Here is a 16157-nt window from a genome sequence, read left to right as displayed (position 1 = left end):
AAGAGAATTTCTAGTAACGAAACGCGAAAAACATTCGGCAATATTTTTTAAGAAACGTATAATATCTTCGTAGCACTCTGAAAAATATGTATACAAGGTTTGTATGTGCGCTCTAGTTGCAAATTATCGATGCTTCTTCACGTGACAAACACATGAGCTAGAGTTTGACACCGTGTTATAACAATTGGAAAGTCAGATTAGCGTCAGCAGCTGACTGCCCAGGGTGCGTAGCTATGCGTTTTAATAAAAGGAACATAATACGAGTATGTCACTCGTGGATGCTTTTTCGTGAAACTCTCCGAGTCTTAAGTATAGCCACATTTATTATGAGATTATAGACTCATACAAAACAAATACATTTCTATGAAACCACTGCAGCACAAAACTGATACAATACACTTTAGCTCATACTAACCGCTACCTTGTACCATTTCTATCCCTTATCATATTCCGTCCCATTTCTCCAGCAGCCGACGCACGGACGCCCTCCTCCTCGGCATATCTCTGTGCATGCGATGCCCCATTAAGTTCCAGCTTGTGTTTTAATAAAGACTTCAAGTTCGCAAAGCTCTGTTGCGCGGAAGAGATGGAGGGATAGTTGTAGTTGAGCCGGTAAAGTGTAAACTATGCGGACTGTGGAACAGTGCTGATAAAATATGTGTGGCGCTGCAATATAGAGGTCTCTGTTGCGTTCTGAAGTAGGTAGTGAGGTAAGTACGTAGTTCTTGTCATGGATGGGTTTTTTTTTATCGTAACGTATAATAATTTGGTGAGCCGAGCCGTGGTGGTGGTAATGGATAAGATCTCGACTTTAATTCGTGAGGTCGTGGGTTCGAATTCCACTATGTACCAATGAATTCTTTAGAAAAAAGGAATAAAATAAGGAAAGAGGAAAGGAACCTACAATTTATACCATGTTCTCTTACGATGAAGGAAAACATCGTGAGGAAACCTGCAGATCTAGTTTTTTTAATGTGGGTACACAAGTGCATTGTAATCATTCTACAAACGGCGATACGGTTAGCAACCTATTACGTGAGTACATACGAATGTACAGCGAAAAGTGCGATTGCGAATCACCTCTGAATACCTCTTCGGGGATTACAGTAATGAGCGTTATGTAATAATTTTGCATTTATCTTCATTTTTATGTAATATTGTACAAAATACAACATATATTAAGAAGAGGCAGCTACAATCTGCAGTGTGGTTGCTCGTTCGCGGTGACGGGTGAAAAATTATAGAATAAATCAACTACAACATCATAATATTTCCCATTTTAGGTACTTGGCCGCATGCCGCATGTGCAGCGTACAAACCTGAGTTTTGAAACTAAAAACAAAATACAAGCAAAACAATTGAACAAAGAGTTCATTGGCTTCCCCCCAGGAACAATTTACTTTGTGGTTTGGAAGAATAGTTTGTCTCAGATGTTTCTGGGAATTGTCCGTTTGAATGTGGAGATGTTTTTAAAACAGTTGGCCTTTTTATGCGGTTCCGCTTTTGGAAGGAGAAATCCAATTAGGTCAGGTTAGGTAAGACATCCAACTTATCATCTGATTAATAATTCATACCTAGTTTAGTAGTTATGATAGATTATTTTTTACGGAAGTGGCAAAATATGGCCTACTAAATCTGTTTAATCATAATGGTAAATGGTAATGCATTAAAATCAGATGTTTCATTCTGATTCAAATTTGTCAACCCATAATTTTCATCTAGGTATGCCTCAAACGTAACGTGCGATATGTAATGGGTCCTTTAAGAAACGTTTTTAAAACGAATGCCTTCACTAGTTGATGCTAAAGGCAACTTTTATTACAGTTCTTTCGTCTGTTACCTAGTCTTTTTCACAAAGTTCTCTTACTTTATTTCCAATGATGAGAATAAGACGGAATAGGCTTTATTCGCTATGATTTGGACTTCTTCGTAAATCCTTTTTAAAGGTTACTTCATGTTCATTTAACTGTGTTTATGTCACGAGAATTACCTAATAAATAAAATTGTGTTTATTATCTATTAAAAACATGACTTACCGCGTGCTTACCGCAACCATGCAATCAAATTCGGTCGTTTGCTTATAGGAGAGTTCAATGTACCGTGCAAGATTCGCAATTTGTGTTTCCCGCCTTACCGCCCAAAGTAATAGACTACGTAATACATCACCGGGGGATAATATTATATCTGTTGACACTGTTCAATTCCATACGAATGTGAATAAAATGATGTGGATTTTGGGGAAAATTAAACCAACCAGTAGGTAAAACAATGTGACAGTCAATTTCGATAAGCTTTCACAAATTCTTGGAAAATTGTACTTTGTTGATTGGATATTACTTCTCCAGTATTTGGTTGTAACTTAGGTAATATGAGGCCACATGTATACTTGTATAGGTTACCTATGTACCTATACTAGCAAAAACAATCTCCATAATATATATTACTTCTATAATGTCTTAATAAACTTTATAATTTGTAAGGTTTATAATAATTCCTAGTCGCGTGTATCCTAAATCGTGTTACAGCTACAACATTTATCGTTTACAAACTAGGTGAGGAAATGAGCTTAGTGTAACCGAGGCGTAGCCGATCTGCCTGTTCGGTGCGCTTCATTTGTTTTCACCTATTCGGTTTACTTTAACGTTTATCGATAAATTCTCGCAGGTACCCTACAGAGTTTCACTACAGAAATTGAAGTATAAAATGGCAAATCAAAACGTATATTTTTCAGTACTAATTATTTGCGATTTAGTTGCAGTCGCAGGGTTTGGTCATGCTACTTATTACAAATTAAGTTAAAATATCCGCATAGTAATCTGACATCTCTAAAGCGGACCCTAGACGATCAATTATGTTGCGCAATATTGAAAATTGTGCAATATAATTCATCGTCTAGAGCTAACATTGAAGAATGCGCATTGCGCAAACTTCATTTTAATACAAAACGCAGTTTAATCTTATTGCAATATAAATATATTGCACAATATTATTGTAGGTCTAAGGTCCGCCTAAGGTGGTTGTCACGCTGTATTTTTCGTGAATGTTTGTTCAAACAATGCTAGTAATTAACACACAGAAAACACGGGGGGCTCATACAATTCACGCGGGGCTGTGTTGATACCGCCTAAAGGAACATGTTTTAAATTTAATACCTAATACTCTCGATTACTCTATAGTTTAACTTGGGTATTTTTTCATCATTCATTATATAAAATCTACTCTATTCTTTGGGGTGTAAGTACCTGTACCTGGCTCTCTCGAATGGACCCTAGTGCATGTCCCCAAACTCTCTTCCTAAGCTCCCATTTCCCGCCACGCTGTTCTCCACTGCGTTCTATGAAATCTCTACTTTAAACCATCAGGCATCCTGAAATATATTTTTTGAATTTATAATCCCAGGATAAATCTTTATTTATCTTGGCAAATACGACTCGAAAGTACATTTCTGTATTTAAAATATTTGAACAATGGCTCGGATCGGGGCACCGTGTGTTTGTTCTCACGACGCAGGGCTGTACCGTTGTCGCTACGTCGGTAAACAGAATCTGATGGAGGTTTGGGACCTCGTATTATGTGTCCTCGTATTGAGGTCAGTATTCGGTAACAAACAGTCTTACCAATAGTAATTATCTATTGAGGTATTTTATTGATATTTTATGAAACGACGAATCCACTGCATAGAGTTTGTAAGTTTTTAATAGAAAACGCGTTATTCAATTGGGATGCCTGGCTAAGGCTACACTTTAACTATAGGTTCTTAACGTGCAAAAAAAATATTTTGTGAAAAATATATATTATACTAGCTGTTCCCGCGCGCTTCGCTTCGCCTTAAAAAGTTTTCCCGTGGGAATTCCAGGATAAAAAGTAGCCTATGTTCTTTCCCAGGGTCTAGACCGTATGTATACCAAATTTCATTCAAATCCGTTCAGTAGTTTTGGCGTGAAAGAGTAACAGACAGACAGACAGACACAGTTACTTTCACATTTATAATATTAGTAAGGATTATACTAATGGCTTCTTCTGTAAATTAGTAAGGTACATTTTAATAAAAAAACCAGCTTGTCATAATGTTAAATATTACTATGTGTAGCTCAGTTTAGTTGAATATCTATATATAAATCCCTGAACTCAGTGTTCGACCCCGTCTGATACCCTGAAAGCCGATACCCCAAAACGCGTAGACGGCCATCCATCCTTTCCGTTAGCTAGGTTTTTGTTTATAAATCCAATTCTTCTCGATTTACCGAACAGTGTACAGTCAGCAAAATAATATAATTTAATAATTATTCAAAATCGACTGCCTAATTATAATGATTAGACTTTAATTGTTCCTCTTTAGTTTAAGGGTAACTTACACCAAACATTTAAACGTTATTAAATTTATTGGTGGCTTACGTCTCAGTCTGCCAGAAATAGATTTAATTCCAGGCGTATAATCTTTTTATATTTAAGAAATTTTAGGTAGTAATTTTTATGGTTATTATATTTATAGATAAAAAAGTTTATTTAGGTAGGTACTTATATAAAATAGGTATATAAGAAAATTCTTCACCTGTTTTTTTTTCTCTTGGGATCAGGCTGTTTGCGCTGGGATGGATTATATATCTCTTATGTTGACTGTACACTGTACATATTGGGGAAACTGCGAGAAGAGTCGGTATATTTGTCTGTTACGAAATTTTGTTCCCGATTTTCATATCGCGCTTTCTGTGTCGTGTAGGTGTGTAATAATGCTTTCTAGGTCTTCTATTCTAGTGCGGTTTTATTGGTTCACTGTAAAAGTTCTAGTATATTTCATCGGATTGGTTTGGAACATCTAGACGCGTACCCTTGGAATAGAAAATAAGAACCTATGGAAATACCTCAATAAAATTATATTACCTATACCTACTAACTATGGTACGGTGGAACGGTAACTATGTTTCTTGTTTATAACATAGGTACTTACACCTTTTCTCTTCATAAAAGTAGTAATTTTAGCGGTCAGCCCCAAAAATACAATTAAAACGTACCGGCCTCTCCCGCAAAAAGCGATCAAAAGCAAACGTGAAAGCGCTGAATCAAAAAGATTCCCACATCAGAGTTATTAACGTTCCGCATCCCGAAAAATGGCAACATTTTTCACGAAAACAAGCAATTGTTATACGCTTTACTGATGTATGGCGAATTTATTCCAGCCAGCCTGATGGCTGCGTGTCGGCCCCTGTTTTATAACGGTTTGTTTGAGCTTTGCAGTGTAAACTGTAACCCTGTGGTTACTGGTGTTACCTACTGCGGTTTACTTATATATTTTTATGCCGGCTTTGGTCTAAAAGTCGAATAATTTTATAACTTTCTATTGATTTGTGTTGTGATAGGCAGCTGCCACATTCCACACTCCCGGGACGGTGACGTGGCGCAGGTTACATAGTATAACCATCAATCGGTTCATTACTCCCTTGAAATTAAAAAAAAATTGTTTCGATGTTAATTTCCCCCCAAAACACTGTTTGTATAGGTATTTGGGAGTTAATTTAAATAAATATAACACTATTATTATTCTCAGGAAACTGCTATATCGGATACTCCCATACAGACCAATAATGATAAAACAACTGAAGGTTTCCCGCTACCTTAGTAAACACAAGCTAAGTATTTGTTCCGACCAAATACAACTCGGTCTGCGGTACATACATACACGTATTTGTAGGAGTATATTTTTGTGTAGTATATCTTCATATTTTTACGCATAAAATGTGATTGTATACATATTATTATATATTAAGTATAAACGTATTGTTAATTCATAAGGGTAACGGTTTTCGAATAGATCACATTGGAGTCATTTTTACCTAACAATCATTCCAGTAATTAAGTTGCTTTTTACTAGGGATAGTAAACATGGGGAGGCCTTTACCCAGCAGTGGGACACTGAAATGGCTACATAAAAATACATATGTATAAGTATATATAATCATAACACGTCTAGTTTTTAAACACACTTAAATAATAATTTACTCATTGGACACACTGACAACAACTTAAATTACAGTAAACAGTACCTACATGTTATAAAATGTTTCTGTAAAAGAAAAAAGCGCTGGTTTTCATCTAGCTCAAGCTGGTTTTTAGAAGACCAGGAAGTTCCAAACGGTTTTCTGAGTTAGTGCTTATTGTAATCAGCTGTGCTCGACACAGTATTTGCAGCAGCTTGCAGAGTTTGGCAACTGCAGTAGCACAATAACAAGTCAGTTCTAACAATAAGTTCAAATATTAACAAAAACTAATTTGAGTGGCCAAATTATACTCGTGGAAATAATTTTACCAACTGCTATCCAATTAGTTGTACGCAGCTAAATCGCGGTTAGTGTTTGAGTTACAAACCTACCACCGCACAAAGTTTTACAATAGTAATACCATTTGCATGATATAGTACCTGCTATGATATGAGTTTCGCCGCAAATATTTACGTTGTTAGTAATACTGTGAAATACTGTGATCTCAATTTCTGTAGTTTTAGTTAATTGATTGATTGATTGATTGAATTGCACTATCCCAGCCAGGTTTTACCCTGCATCCTGGATACGCCAGGCCCACTGGGTAGCACAGAATATTTTTAAGGGAGGGGGAACACACGCTTAGGGACAGGTTGGGAAAGTGAGTAGAATCGACCGAGTATGCACCCTTAAAAGCCAATATTGGAAGAGTAGGTAAAGGAGGGAATAAGGTTTTTGGAGAGCGTATCTGTCTGTGGCCATCTGTGGCTTACTCGTGGCTCGCAATGGTCCTGTGCTGATGCTGCAGTGGTCCTGTGCTGATGCTGCAGTTGTCCTGTGCTGATGCTGCAGTGGTCCTGTGCTGTTGCTGATGTTGTCCTGTGCTGATGTTGTAGTGGTCCTGTGCTGATGCTGCAGTGGACCTGTGCTGTTGCTGATGTTGTCCTGTGCTGATGCTGCAGTGGTCCTGTGCTGATGCTGCAGTGGTCCTTTGCTGATGCTGCAGTGGTCCTGTGTTGATGCTGCAGTGGTCCTGTGCTGTTTTTGCAGTTGTCCTGTGCTGATGATGCAGTGGTCGTGTGCTGATGCTGCAGTTGTCCTGTGCTGATGCTGCAGTGGTCCTGTGCTGTTGCTGATGTTGTCCTGTGCTGATGCTGCAGTGGTCCTGTGCTGATGATGCAGTGGTCCTGTGCTGATGCTGCAGTTGTCCTGTGCTGATGCTGCAGTTGTCCTGTGCTGATGCTGCAGTGGTCCTGTGCTGATGATGTAGTGGTCCTGTGCTGGTGCTGTAGTGTGTGACTGTGGATGGCTGAGGTGTTCCTGTGTCTGATACTGCAGTTATGTGGATGTAGAATCATCTAGCGTTCCTATGCCTTGCGTCTGTGGCTTCTTGGGTGGGTAGTTTACGGGATTGATGATACTTATTCTGTGTTTGTGCGTCTTCGAATGGTGGTGATAATTGATTGAAAATAAATTGATTGTTACTTCTATTTATTATTCAGTTCTAGCTGGTTCATATGTAGGCAGCGGTTGCATATTAGCTATAGTTGCTATAATTATTTTATTGTATTTTATCCTGTGTTCGTTTTTCAGTTTCCCTTGAATAGTGTTCGTTGATGTAGACAGGTACATCTCTCCATAATATACCAAGTGGTCAAAAAAATAAATACTTTAAAGAATTCCATTAAACTATTCGGTGAGCTATTGTTTTAGGGGTACAGTTTCTTTCTATAACATTTTGTTATTTTCTATTTCAAAGTATCGTTTTTGGAATGTGGGTTTTTTTTTTTTAACCAACTTTGGCTTTGTCTACTTTAACCCCATTGTTTCATTTTGGGTTTATTTTATGGCTTGCAGATGTTCTGTTTCTTTTAGCGCAATGGGTCTACTGCCGGGGTTTTTGTAAAGAAAATATTCTGGGCTGAAAGAGAGCTTATTTTTAAGAATTACGTTTGCTGTGGGAAAAATATTAGTTTTTATGGTCCTAAACCCTGCACGTGTTTGTATAATAGGATACCTACGTTAGTGTTCATGCAATTTTTTTACTAACTAAAGTTAAAAAAAATCGATGATATTTGCTGGATGGTGGAGGCGCCGTGCAAGTTTTTTTTTTTTGATACGCACTGGTTTCTTTATTACTTAATCCTTTTCAAAATATAACACACTGATATTTAGGTACACTGTTCGTGCAACAAAGATTTGAGGTTTCTTGTTGTTGACTAAAGGTAAATTCATTTGGAGATACCTTGCTATTTGGATAAGTATTAAAGCAATATGTATTCTTGTGACCCTATTACAAATATGCATTAATCACCACGTTTTTCTTAGTTGAAGTAACCATCACTCTCGTTCAGGACATTGAGAGAAAAGGCTTTTAATTTCAAATGGAGCATTTGTAAGGATGATAAAGTATGCTGATTGCCTTCTGTCAGGTGCCTTAAGGTCTAGATGGTCAAACTACGGTGGTGCGGATAGTTGGTATTTCTGAGGTCAGCGTCAGCCGGTCTCTAGATCGGGATTGGAATTCTCTCACCAGATTCTCGCGACGTTTGTTGCTTTAGGGTATGACGGTGGCGAATGGCGAACTTCTATCTTTCTGTAGTTTTAGTTAGTGCAATAAAAAGCGTAATAAAATAGGGAGAGTACAGACAACTCCATAACTACCTATCTATGTATACACTTTTCCCAATGGCAAAATATCAATTCAGAAACTGTTAAATAGCTACGTTGGTGGATTGTGAATTATGGATTGAACAAGGTACACAAATTTACTTGTACAATACATATTTATTAATAATGTTGTCGACCCCGTACCTAAAGACAAAGTGACAAATGAGCACGGTCCACACAGGTCACTTTACACGTGTTTACACCCTTATTTTCGTTATTATTTGCTACTTCCGGGGTTAAATAATTTGAAACGACCAAACTTGAACAAAATAACTATACCTACAGGATGTTCCTAAAGTGGTACCTATAGTGAAAAGGGGATCACTCAGCATGAGCACATTATGAACTTTTGTCGTAATAACATAACTACATATAGGAAATTCGTGAAATACCTATCAATTTTGACTAGTTGTAACAGTTATAACTTTGAAGGTATTTTTTCCTTTTCGAAAAGTAGTATTACAACAAACTTTGTTAAGCATTCTTCACTGCCTCTAAGTTATTTTTTAAGAGAGCGCCACTATTGCGACACCCTGTATAGCAATATCATGTTAGTGGCTGATGACGAGGTTAGTCAGGTAACACCTCCCTGGGATATCCAATTTCATGGTAATGTCATAAGCGCGACAAGATTCGGCTCGGGCGGCCACCGCCGTTTCATTAAGGACATTACGGAACCCCGGTGCTGGAATCTCGCGATTATGCGTACCGTTATATCTACCTCAGTTATTTAACACCGAGGGGGGTTTAAAATACTTAGAAGTAGATAAAAACGCTAGTTATTGGATGTAAAACCCGGAGACGTAGGTGTTTAGGGAACAGTGGAGCTATCGCGAACTGTAAACGATGTTAAATTTTATTTACGAAGTAGGTAATTAAAGTCTGTTTTTTAATCTCAGATACTAAATTGACAGATTCTGAACGGTTCATCAACGATATGTCACTTAATCGAGGGACAATCGACTGTTGATTAACCGTTCAGAATCTGACAATTTAGTATCTGAGATTAAAAAACAGACTTTTGTGTAAAATTAATTTGAAAATTATTGCAAAAATAAGTGCGATAGGGCAAGGCATTCTTGCTATTTTCTTAACATAAAATTGGAATGCATAAAATTAAAATATACCTACGTAATGATTATACAGCCTTTTGAAGCCATTCAATATTCCAAGAGCTGCGATTTCCGCGTTATGCTAATCTGCCTCCGCCGAGTACAATAGCACTCATACAAATTGAGTTTGTTAAGTGGTTATCTGAATTTCTTGCTCGATATGCCCCTCTTTGATGTCCTAGTTGAAACTCCATATCTAACCTGCTACCTACAAACAAATACATTATCTGTATAATATAGGCATTGCTGAAACTACTGAAAATACTTCGAAAACTCTTTCACCATTAAGTGTACTTTGTACATGGTTTATGAGTGCTATAACCAATGCATTTTTGTTATCCCAGAATTCACATAGAAACCCTTCAAATCTGATGTATTGAAGTTATGTGTATTTATTATTTATTATTTATTATCAAAATAGCCCTATGCCTTTCCCAGCCCCAAAGATGCTAATTCTCTGATTTCATTGTTCCAGCAATCGGCAAAGCGATCCTTAAACGTGTACATTCACAACTGAAGTAGGTATAATGTACAGAATTTCATGGTGAGTCCATTGGAGTTTCCACTGTAAGTACTGTGTATTGCTCTTACAAACAGCTTTGTTTAAACCCCAATAAGGATTGTTGGTTTATTGGTTAGAAATGGACTGAACAACTGGAACTGTCCTCTCAGTGTTTCGTAGATAGTTTCTGTATTTATATTTCACCTATCAGTTGAAAGTCTTGTGATACTGTAATGTAAACCACTAAATATAAGAAAAAATAATTAATTCTACGTAAAGAAATTATCTAATACTATAAAGATATAGTCACTAACTAATGTACTTGATTAGCACCTCCCTACGGTCTAATTAGTAGTTTTTATGTAGTAGTTATGTCTATAATTGAGTACATGTTATAGATAAGTACCTCTCTAACCTTTCTTTTGTAAGTGTATTGTAACATGTACTGTTGATGTGCCTTATATAAATAAATAAATAAGTAATTATTCTGTGCTACGGTGTAGACAGAGATGCATTGCTGAACCTGCATTCTGTCAGTTTTATGTCAATCTTAATGCTAAAATGGGCGACGGAGGGATTTACACCGTACCCACGCTTTCTTCCTCATTAAACCACCCCTCAAAACTGCCATGTCGCCTCAATGGCGCCTCCTCTGATTGGAAGTGTAAGGATCGACGCTGCTTATCAGACGACAATGTTATAAAAATGTCAAGCTCCCATCTTTGCTCCCCTCAGCCCACAATAGCGTCGATAATTGAAAACTTGGAAACGAATAATCTGAGTCTCTTTACGTAAATTGAAAATCAGCCACCCGGAAACGGAATACTGAAATTATTAAAAACTCGGCGTGAATTAATACTGATGAGTTTCCTTTAATCCTACTTCAGTTGCGTTTAATAGCGCTCTTCATTACTGATGACTCTCGTTATATAAATAAATCTTGCCGAAGCAAAAAATATGTAGCCAGCCAAATGTAAAATACCATTTAACACGAATCAAATTAAATCAGTTTGATGTTGCAGGTTAAGCGACGCAGCTTGTATATACGTAACTATTGAAAACTCTCGTAAACTATGTTATCCGAAGTGAAATTTCACAATTTCCTGCAGCATTCTAGAAAAAATTGTTCATCAGATTTGAATATTTTATTATTTTGCAAATTTCCGCGTTCTTGTCGGATTCTGTTGAATTCCTCCGATAGGCGTTATTGCGAAAGTTTTTCCATTATTCCGACAGGAAAGCTGAAATAGCTTGATTGTGGTCATCCTACGCACCAATTTCTCCAATATACTTACTAAAGTAATCATTAAACTTGTTAGCATCCAATGAATAAAATGTTTTGGACATGGACACATTTTTACATTTTCCCTTTCCCTTTCAGAGAAGTGTAAGCAAGTCTTTAAAAGATAATGAAAATAGGCAATTGCCTATGCAGTAAAGAGGCCGGGTTCCTGATTAATGTTCAAAAAGAATAATGAATCTGGGAAAGAATTCTATTACCTTCGGGCAGCAGAGCCACGTCTTGAATAGGATATAAAAGAGAGCCCTTGCAATTTGCAATATGCCGCGGGAAAATAATGTGAGATTTGATATATTTTGACCGGCTTTTTGGGACCATTCCAAGAGCTAGTCTGTTTCTTCTTGACTGTGTAACGCACAAAAATTACATCAATAGACAATTACTAGGTATTACTCTCGAAATATTGTAATCGGTTGGTTTGCTTTTCTTTATTCGTTAAAGACCATTGTTAAATTATATGCAAATAGCTTAGGTACTTTCATTCTGAAATATAATAATATTCTGTCTATAAGACTGAGTACAGTCAATAAACGTAATTTTTTGAGCCTAGGTGCCCTATTTTCCAGCTGCTGAATATTTTTATTTATATTCCCAATATTTTAATATACTACAGTCATCTACAATATTTGATTTCCTTTTAACACGTGTATTTTTTTCAGTTTTAATTAACAGTCTTTTTAAATATTTACTCTAATTTTTTTCATACGCTCCCGATTATAGACAAGGACGGGGTGTACGGTTCAATCTGAGCCTTATATACTTTACATACCACCTTATTAAGCACCGACTACTCTCTTGATCTGAGATATTTGTCTCTCTTGACTTGAATAACCTCTTCTAAAATTACCGTAAAGGTAGGCAAAGATATTCCGCCCAGTTGAGGCTGACAACAGTTTCGACAAATCTAACGGGCCAATCAGATAATATCCTCTACATTTTCCAGACCTTCGTCTCGGGCCCACCGCAATAATGCCAACAGTGGAATTTATGTCACCCTCAGACCCTGTACCTACTTCAGCCAAGGAGGCATTTAAGTACCTGGCTAAGACCTACCGGACCGAGAAACCGACGTCTATTTTTGATTGGGCTTGATAGAAATGCTTAGGGTTGCCGTACAAGTTTACAGAACGGAATAATTAATCAGTGGACCTACTGAAAGAGGTCTGATGCATTATAATAATATTTTATAGAAGTACTAGCTGTTACCGCGAGCTTTGCATCGCCTTAAAAAGTTTTCCCGTGGAAATTCCTTGATAAGGAGTAGCCTTTATGTTAATCCAGGGTGTCAGCTAACTCCATACAAAATTTTATTAAAATCGGTTCAGGCGTTTTGACGTGAAGAGGTAACAAACAAACACACATACGTACTCACAAACTTTGTCATTTATAATATTAGTAGGATTTCTAGTACCTTTTTATGGTATTCATTACATTCTCTATCTTTAATAGAGATTGATCATTACGGAGCGCTTTCATCAGGATTCACAAAGTATCAAAGCGAGGCTTAGTAAAAAAGTTCATAAAAAATCTTTTTATTTAATATTTGTCTCTTTTTTAAATTGTATACAACATAGTTTCATAACTTACTAAAACAGATTTAAGTACTTAGTCCCAATTTCAGTCCGGCCGAGTCCTGTCACAAATTAAGTAGCGGAGACCGACGCGAGGTTGCATCTGCGGGGTTTAACTCGGCTTTCGCATTTTACTATAATAGTGGCAGACTATTCTGTGTGCCTATCGCGAAGTGGTTTTGCCATGATTTTCGTATTGTATTTTGTATTAAATTTGACAATCCCATATCACGGGGAAAGACATCTGACAGGACCTTATTACATTCGAATAAGGGTTGTTTTTGTTTGTATCAGATGACTTTCCCCGTGGAATGGGATATAATTACTTTGTAAATGTTATTTCGTTTTGACTTCACGATAGGGCACCTATATCGTGACTCATTGAGTTAGCCAGTAAAAAGACATTTTGTAAAACCAAGTTTTTTTTGTTGTAAAACATTACAACTTTTCTCATGTCTACAATAGGTACTTAGATTTAGATTGGACTTTCATTTCGTTTTTATAAGGGTGCACGGAAGGATCCTGATGATGATAATGATGATGTGATGACCCTATTGATGTATTATACAATTTTACGTCGCTAGATTAGGTAGGTACTAGAGTGGTTAATCTTTTTGCCACTATTAGAAGAACATGGATTGTATTGGAAATCGAATCATGGCAAATGTATGTTTTGCTATTGCGTAACGAAATTATACCTTTCATATTTTAATAAGAAATCTATGGCACTGGTCCATGAATCATGACCTATACGGTCCACTAGGTACTATCTCTTTGCAATAGCTTTTCAGCACAGAATAGTCGCGTTTATTGTGAAGACGGGGCGAGCTCCGCAACTAATTGCTCCACTCATTTACTATGCAGACAGAAAGATGACGTAGGGTTATTATCTATGAGAAGCTCGCTTGCTCTCTTTAGATTCCAGCATGGTTATTATTGTGAATCGGAAACACATCAGAGAGAAGAGAGAGATTAACAGACTTAAAAAAATCCAGTAGTGCAAGATGGACTCACTTTCGAGTGACAAAGTTAAGCCCGAACTAGGCCAGCGTGGGGGACTAAAACCCTTTCCTTCATTGGAAGGAGACTCGTACTCCTACCCCTGCAGTGGGGACGTGATGAGTCGTGATGTTTTTTTTTTAAATATACATTTAAAAAAAAAAAACATCACATTTACATTTAAGTATACACTTAGAAAAATAATCCTAAAAGTAATCCTATAGGAGTCCGTGTTTTAGGGATAGATGGAATGGAAAACTTGATATCTAAAAATACATAATTATAAATACCTACCAGGCAATTTTCTAACAATTAAATGATATTGTATTGTACGTTGCACAGTATAAATTAACTTCAAATGAGAGCGGCCATTATTTTCCAGTGGCCACAAGGGAAATAGTTTTCAATCGAGCAATATCATTTGGCGTTAGACCAAATTGAAACTTGCGGGGCCAATTCGCTTTAAGACGATAAGTGCTTTGCCGTTATTTATATTTAAGAGTTGTTATCTTTGTAACTTAAGACTTTAAAAGCTGGTAACATCACAGGGGTGGAAAATCAACAGAAGTATTTGGGAAATTGATCTGTCTTTTTGTGTTCGTACAGGGAAGTTTGTACAAATTTTGAATATTATTGTTTTGTTGTAAGGTTCGAAGCTATTTTGAGTTCTATTTTCATATGATTTACGGGCCGAAGTGGCAATGGTCACATGGTCAGTCATATCAGCCAAAGAACGGTTCTCGAGTTGAGACCACGAACAGGCAAAAGAAGCGTGGGACGCCCTCCAGCCCAGCCACTGGAGCCCGATGAACTAGCTTATACAGTGTCCGCAAGTAGCTGGATGAGAAGTCCATAATAATAGTGGTTGAGGGGCTTCTTGACCACAAAAACACGAAAGAAGAGAAGATAACTCAGTCTGACACAGACTACTAGGTACTTTAGTGGTCATCAGACTGTCAAATTTTCAATCAATCGCTTTGATAGGCTATGCTATCAAAATTCCTTTTAGCTTTATTAACGTATCGTAACAGTGCTATAGCGTGCCTAGTTGGATGTTGGGCTGAGAACGTAAATATGCCTACCTGTAGGCGGTTAAGAGCTTTTACGTTCTAGTTCCGTATTGGTTTTCTATTGAAAGTGATTTGGACGAGCACTTTCATTTAGGTACGACTATGCATGTAGTAAGACTGACTGTAACTGTATGAATAGTCAGTGTATTTACTATAAAAACCGGCCAAATACGAGTCAGACATAACTTTGTTTTTCATAGTCGGTATTAATTAAATATTTTGTACACGGCTTCAATAATTATACGACGAAATATTTATTCTATTTACGTTATTTCAGAAATTACGCGGCGGACCTTAACACTATGAACAGCATCAATATCTACTACTTCGAACGTCATACAAAGATACATAGGTATACTTGATATGGGTATTTTCAAGCAACTAACCGATTTGATGGCTAAAATTTAATAACAGTATCCCATCACAGCACAAGCACAAAAGCAGCACAACAAGCAACCAACAGCATGTTCTGTATTCGAAATTTATCGGTTACCCCTACAATGTCACAGAGCAGTTAATAATATAGACAGTAAATTAAGATTTATAGATACAAAATTTTAGGTAGATCATTTTAACAATCGGATACCTACATTCACATACGATTCAGTTTTGATCCATTGGCCAGTTTGTCAATCATTATGCATTATTTTCAGCGTGTTGGTGATGGTGACAAACAATAGTACCGAACTAAAGTGTGTCACTGTGGCAAGATACCTAGTCAGAACAGAAGGCCTAGCACAGTGCACAAGACGCGCACGAGAAAAATTTACACATCGCACGGCTTCGAGAGTGATTGTGGCGGATAACTTACATGTTATAGGCCTTGATCCAAACTGACTGTAAGCCGCCGAATGTGAGCAGGCTTTACGATGTAGAGTTGTACAGTTTTATACATACAATGGAAGGTTACTATCATGTACCCCAAGCCAAGGTACCAACTGAATTCTCACTGATCTGA

The sequence above is a fragment of the Plutella xylostella genome, chromosome 9 (genome assembly GCF_932276165.1).
Source record: "Plutella xylostella chromosome 9, ilPluXylo3.1, whole genome shotgun sequence".
Taxonomy (NCBI): domain Eukaryota; kingdom Metazoa; phylum Arthropoda; class Insecta; order Lepidoptera; family Plutellidae; genus Plutella; species Plutella xylostella.
This window is presented reverse-complemented; position numbering follows the sequence as displayed.